This window comes from Dipodomys merriami, unplaced genomic scaffold, assembly GCF_024711535.1.
Source record: "Dipodomys merriami isolate MVZ:Mamm:240054 unplaced genomic scaffold, mDipMer1.0.p SCAF_636, whole genome shotgun sequence".
NCBI classification, from domain to species: Eukaryota; Metazoa; Chordata; class Mammalia; order Rodentia; family Heteromyidae; genus Dipodomys; species Dipodomys merriami.
In genome coordinates this window covers 576862-583497 of record NW_027206220.1, presented here as the reverse complement: position 1 = coordinate 583497, position 6636 = coordinate 576862, and positions in this window count along the sequence as shown.

Below are 6636 nucleotides of genomic sequence, written 5' to 3'. Positions count from 1 at the left end.
CAGACCCGCAGGGCCCCCCTGCCTCCTTACGCAAAGCCCAGGTGTGGCACGGTTGATGAGGGCTCAGGAAATCCGGCCCTGGGACCAGATGCCCCCCAGCAGGCCGCCCTGCCCCCACTCCCTAGGTTCACCCCCCCCCCACACAACAGGCTGGGAATGGACCATTAACCCCCACCATCTCCCACCCTCTCCCTCCCCCCCCAACCCCCAGCCTGGCCCCCAGGCAGGCGGCCTGGCCCAGGGCCCCGGGCAGGCCGGCAGGCCGCCTGGCCAGCCTGGTCACCACTGGGTGGCCTCTGCCCAGCCCACGTCCAGCCCCGGCTCACGGAGCTCTGCTGCCCCCCAGAGGCCGCCGACAGCAGCGCTGGCTCCACCAAGGCCTGGCTGGAGCTGGAGGTCTGGTGGGAGACAGGCAGGGGTTCCGGACACTGGGCGGCCGGCGGCCCTCGGGACACAGGGTTGAGGAGGCTCACTCTGGAGTAAAACACCCCCGCGAGGGAACAAGCCCGTGCCTTGGCCACCGGGAGGTAAACTAACCATCCTGAGGATGGCTGCCTTGGACGGAGCACTGACTGTGAGCGTGTGAGCGGGCCCTGGGCTCTCCATGCTACCTCATTGACGTCTCTGGAATGCAGAGGAGGGGCTGGCAGTCGCGACCCACAGACAGCTACTGTGCAGCCTCAAACCATCTTCCTGTGAGAACAGAGCCAGGCGCCGGCCGGGGCGGGAGACCCTCGCCCCTGGCACCCGCGAGTTCACGCCGCTGTGGGTCAGCACTGCGTCACGTGACCCCTCCAAGCCATGCCCCGGACCGCCGCCACCACACGGAGTGGGTGACACAGGGGCCTGGCGGCCTCTGGGCTGTGGAGGAAGGCGGGCGGGGGGGGGGGGGGGGGGGGCGGGGCAGGACTCAGCTGGGGCGTGTGGAGCAGAGGAGGACCGCAGCAGCAGACAGGCTGCAGGAGAGGCCCCGGGCAGGTGGGCCTCGGCGAGCGACGGGCCGGCGTCTGACGTGAGCGTCCTGCGCGTGGGCACCCACAGCAAAGCGCAGGCTCAGCCATCGCCGGGTGTGGCGGCCCACACCTGTATTCCCAGCACTCAGGAGCTTGGGTTTTGAGCCCAGCCTGGGCTAGGTAGTGTCAGGCCAGACAGCCTACATAGCAAGGTCCTAGGAGAGAAAGCCGGAGGGGGCGGAGGGGAGAGAGGGGTGGAAGGGAGAAGAGATCACGGCTGGGTGTGCTCAGAGGTGGAGGCCTTGCCTGGCATGCACAGGGAGGGACGGGGTTTGAGCTCAGAGCTGGGAGGAACTGGGCGGGTAGGGTCTGGCTCAGCCGCTCCCTCCCTCCCTCCCTCCCCCTCCGTCCCCCTCCCTCCCCCCCCTGGAGATGGTGGAGCTCTTCCTGCACAGGTAGGGTCCGGCTCAGCCCCCCCATCCCCCTCCCGCCCTCTGAGATGGTGGAGCTCTTCCCGCACAGGCAGGGTCCGGCTCAGCCCCCCCATTCCCTCCCCCGCCCTCTGAGACGGTGGAGCTGTTCCCGCACAGGCAGGGTCCGGCTCAGCCCCCCCATTCCCCCCCCCTCTGAGATGGTGGAGCTGTTCCCGCACAGGCAGGGTCCGGCTCAGCCCCCCCATTCCCCCCACTCCCCCCTCTGAGACGGTGGAGCTCTTCCCGCACAGGCAGGGTCCGGCTCAGCCCCCCCATTCCCCCCACCCCCCCCCTCTGGAGACGGTGGAGCTCTTCCCACACAGGCAGGGTCCGGCTCAGCCCCCCCATTCCCCCCACTCCCCCCTCTGAGATGGTGGAGCTGTTCCCGCACAGGCCGCGTCCGGCTCAGCCCCCCCATTCCCCCCCCGAGATGGTGGAGCTCTTCCCGCACAGGCAGGGTCCGGCTCAGCCCCCCCCATTCCCCCCCCCCTCTGAGACGGTGGAGCCGTTCCCGCACAGGCAGGGTCCGGCTCAGCCCCCCCATTCCCCCCCCCCTCTGAGACGGTGGAGCCGTTCCCGCACTTCCTTGTCACCAGCGCTGGCTCCGCCCTGCCCCTGGGGCGCTGCCCTGTGAACATCTCCCCCTGGCATCCAGCCCTGTGGTCAGCACCAAAGCCAGGGCTGGAGATGGCCACCTGCTCCAGCTTGTTCTGGAACAAGACCTGACTTCCTCCACCCAGAAAGACGCACTCAGAGAAGTGGTCCTTCACTACAGGTCACCCCAACTTCCCAAGTGCTAGAACACTGAATGCGCCCTGACCACTCCCCGAGGAACCACGGCCAGGAGGGAGGGGGTTGGGGGACTCCAGCCCCGGCCTCTGACACAGAGGGGGGCGGAGGGGGGAGCAGGTCCAGCTGAGGCTGCCACGTGCCCCGGGTGACCCCTGCCCTCTGGAGGAGAAACTCACTTTGTCCAGGCCGCAGCAGCGCCCTGGGCAGAGACACCAGGGTCTCTGCTGGACACAGAGGAGTCCAGTCCGAGCTGCGGGAGGATCTGCCTCCCCGTAGGACCGGCTGATGGCCGCACCGGCCACGCGCCCAGCGGTGCGGCTCTGCAGGGAGGGGCGCGTGCCCGGAAGGGAGCCGTGTGCGCTGAGGGGACTGCAGAGCCCTCCACGCACATCCCACGTCACACAAGAGGGGCCACGTCCCTGGGACCACCTACGCCCACTGTCAGAGCGGCAGGAGACACGGGCTCCGGCTGCCCCGTGGAAGCGTCTAGCTTCCCGGTGACTCCTGGAAAGCAGCAGGAATGTCAAGACACTGACCTGGACACAGCAATGTGACTCACAAACATCATGTGAGTAGGAGATGGTAAGACCGGAGCGGACACGGGACAGCCCAGGCCAGACAGAAGACAGGACAGCAGAGCACACGGGACAGCCCAGGCCAGACAGAAGACAGGACAGCAGAGCACACGGGACAGCCCAGGCCAGACAGAAGACAGGACAGCAGAGCACACGGGACAGCCCAGGCCAGACAGAAGACAGGATGGGAGAGCACACGGGACAGCCCAGGCCAGACAGAAGACAGGACAGCAGAGCACACGGGACAGCCCACATCAGACAGAAGACAGGACAGCAGAGCACACGGGACAGCCCAGGCCAGGCAGAAGACAGGACGGGAGAGCACACGGGACAGCCCAGGCCAGACAGAAGACAGGACGGGAGAGCACACGGGACAGCCCACATCAGACAGAAGACAGGACAGCAGAGCACATGGGACAGCCCAGGCCAGACAGAAGACAGGACGGGAGAGCACACGGGACAGCCCACATCAGACAGAAGACAGGACGGGAAAGCACACGGGACAGCCCAGGCCAGACAGAAGACAGGACGGGAAAGCACACGGGACAGCCCAGGCCAGACAGGAGGCCGGCTGTCTCCAGGGCCAGCATAGATTGGCAGCCGCCTGGGGAGGCTGAGCTGCCTGGCTTGGAGCAGGGCGGGGCTCCGGGGGGAGGGAAGGGCCATGCGTTTGGTTGTGGAGGTGCTCACACCCGTGTGTAAGGTTTTGTAGTTTCCAGTGCTCACTGAAAAGCCCGCCCTACAGTGTCTGTGTTGATTTATTAAACACAAATCATTCCAGAATAAAGTTGGCTGTTCAAGAAGACATGGTCTTGGCCTGGTGAGCTTTTAGCCCAGCAGAGGACGGGGCGTCCGTGTAACGAGCACAGAGGACGGGGCATCCGTGTAACGAGCACAGAGGACGGGGCGTCCGTGTAACGAGCGCAGAGGACGGGGTGTCCGTGTAATGAGCAGAGGACGGGGCGTCCGTGTAATTAGCGCAGAGGACGGGGCGTCCGTGTAATTAGCAGAGGACGGGGCGTCCGTGTAACAAGCGCAGAGGACGGGGCGTCCATGTAACGAGCAGAGGACGGGGCGTCCGTGTAACGAGCAGAGGACGGGGCTTCCGTGTAATTAGCACAGAGGACGGGGCGTCCGTGTAATTAGCACAGAGGACGGGGCGTCCGTGTAACAAACACAGAGGACGGGGCGTCCGTGTAATTAGCACAGAGGACGGGGCGTCCGTGTAACGAGCACAGAGGACGGGGCGTCCGTGTAACAAGCACAGAGGACGGGGCGTCCGTGTAACGAGCGCAGAGGACGGGGCGTCCGTGTAATTAGCACAGAGGACGGGGTGTCCGTGTAACGAGCGCAGAGGACGGGGCGTCCGTGTAACGAGCACAGAGGACGGGGCGTCCGTGTAACGAGCAGAGGACGGGGCGTCCGTGTAACGAGCAGAGGACGGGGCGTCCGTGTAACGAGCACAGAGGACGGGGCGTCCGTGTAACGAGCGCAGAGGACGGGGCGTCCATGTAACGAGCAGAGGACGGGGAGTCCGTGTAACGAGCAGAGGACGGGGCGTCCGTGTAACGAGCAGAGGACGGGGAGTCCGTGTAATGAGCAGAGGACGGGGCGTCCGTGTAATTAGCGCAGAGGACGGGGCGTCCGTGTAATTAGCACAGAGGACGGGGCGTCCGTGTAACAAGCGCAGAGGACGGGGAGTCCGTGTAACGAGCAGAGGACGGGGCGTCCGTGTAACGAGCAGAGGACGGGGCTTCCGTGTAATTAGCACAGAGGACGGGGCGTCCGTGTAATTAGCACAGAGGACGGGGCATCCGTGTAACGAGCACAGAGGACGGGGTGTCCGTGTAACGAGCGCAGAGGACGGGGCGTCCGTGTAACGAGCGCAGAGGACGGGGCGTCCGTGTAACGAGCAGAGGACGGGGCGTCCGTGTAACGAGCGCAGAGGACGGGGCGTCCATGTAACGAGCAGAGGACGGGGAGTCCGTGTAACGAGCAGAGGACGGGGAGTCCGTGTAACGAGCAGAGGACGGGGCGTCCGTGTAATTAGCACAGAGGACAGGGCGTCCGTGTAATTAGCACAGAGGACGGGGCGTCCGTGTAATTAGCACAGAGGTGGCATGGCACGCTCTCCAGGCTCTGCTCTGTGCTCATGGCATGCTCTCCGGGCTCTGCTCTGTGCTCATGGCACGCTCTCCGGGCTCTGCTCTGTGCTCATGGCACGCTCTCCGGGCTCTGCTCTCCTTTGTGCTCATGGCACGCTCTCCGGGCTCTGCTCTCCTTTGTGCTCATGGCACGCTCTCCGGGCACCGCTCTCCTTCGTGCTCATGGCACGCTCTCCGGGCTCTGTTCTCCTTTGTGCTCATGGCACGCTCTCCGGGCTCTGCTCTGTGCTCATGGCACGCTCTCCGGGCTCTGTTCTCCTCTGTACTCATGGCACGCTCTCCGGGCTCTGCTCTCCTCTGTGCTCATGGCACGCTCTCCGGGCTCTGCTCTCCTCTGTGCTCATGGCACGCTCTCCGGGCACCGCTCTCCTTCGTGCTCATGGCACGCTCTCCGGGCTCTGCTCTCCTCTGTGCTCATGGCACGCTCTCCGGGCTCTGCTCTCCTCTGTGCTCATGGCACGCTCTCCGGGCTCCGCTCTCCTCCACGCTCTACTGCTCCCGCCAGCTGGATCTGAGCGGGAGGGAGCTTCCCCAGAGGGCCGCCCGCCTCCTTCCCCTTGCGCCCGTTGCCTGGCCTCTGCTCTGTCGGTGGGCACTCTGCCCCCCACCTGTCTCTTCACCAGCCAGCAGAGTGTCTTCATGGCTGCACAGCCAGACCCCCATGCCTCCGTCCAGGTTCCCAGCTACTGCACACAGAGCAGCTCAGAGGGGTGGGGCAGGCAGAGGCCTGGAAACTTTGGCCAAGAGGCCTTGTTGCTCGCTGCCTCTGTTTCCCCTGCATAAAATGAGGCCCACTCTACGTGCGACTGGCGGGGCCTGCTCTTGCGGGGCTGGCCACGGGGAGGGGGCGTGATGGGCGGCGTGGGGTGAGGCAGGAGCCACCACAGCACAGCCCGGCCTGGCCAGGGCAGTGCCGACTTCGGGGGAGGAGGACACCCCAATCGCTCATAACATCACCTGATGTGCGTGCTGGCGATAAGGTGTTTGCTAAACTTTGGTGGAGGGGGGGGGCCCGCATGAGCACCCCAGGGACACGGGCCGCCTGCTGGCACCGGCTGAGGGCCTCCAGCGTGACCTGACCAAAACACAGGAGCGGCAGCTGAAGCGGCTCTATTTAGTGTAAATAGAGGTGCCTGCCTGCTGGGGGCTGAAGGACAATGGGGTCACGCTGGCAGGGGCTGAGGCCCCGCGGGAGGCTCGCTGCCTCGCTCGCTCGCTCGCTCTGAGGTGGCCTTCCCACAGGGGCGTCCACCTCAGACACCACGGAGGCGCCCGGCCAGCTGCGGAGGTGACCGGGGATGCCGCCATCCTGCGGCAGGGCAGAGCTCACAGGCCCGGGGGACCCTCCACCCTACACCATCCACCCCCAACCAGGGGTCCCGGCTGCTGTGGGTACTGGATGGCCGTGAACCTTCCTCCCTTCCTCCAGGTCCCCCGAGTCAGGAGGGCGGAGGTCAGGAAGGCGGAGGTCAGGAGGGCAGCGGCACAGAGGCCCTCCCTGAACCTGACTCTTGGGCACTGCAGGCGCAGAGGGCTGGCGGGAAGGGTCTGCTGTGCTCAGGGTCTCCGGGGTTGGGGCTCTGGCCCGGTTAGGGTTCCCGTTATGGGGCAGGAAGAGCTTGCGGAGCAGGTCTGCAAACATTCGAGCGTTCACAATGTCCCCACACCACCCCAGTGC